The following is a 275-nucleotide window of genomic DNA, read 5'->3' on the forward strand; positions in this document are numbered from 1 at the left end:
AGAAAAGAAAAGGAGAAGGAAAGAAAGAGAGAAAGGAGAGAATGTGCGAGAAGAAATGAAGAGGAAACAGAAAGATGTGAAGATAAATGATAAGATGGAAAAACCACAAGAGAGCGAAATGGAAAGACAAGATGAATATATGAGTAAGAGAATGAATAAATAAAAGGATAAATAATAAATCTATCCATTCTTATCGTATCCTTTTCTTTTATTTTCAATACCCATACAGCACATGATATCATTTGTACATAATATTTTCATAGAAAATCTGTACT

The sequence above is a fragment of the Odontomachus brunneus genome, unplaced genomic scaffold, assembly GCF_010583005.1.
Source record: "Odontomachus brunneus isolate Ranch 3 - 2012 unplaced genomic scaffold, Obru_v1 Obru_scaffold_153, whole genome shotgun sequence".
NCBI classification, from domain to species: domain Eukaryota; kingdom Metazoa; phylum Arthropoda; class Insecta; order Hymenoptera; family Formicidae; genus Odontomachus; species Odontomachus brunneus.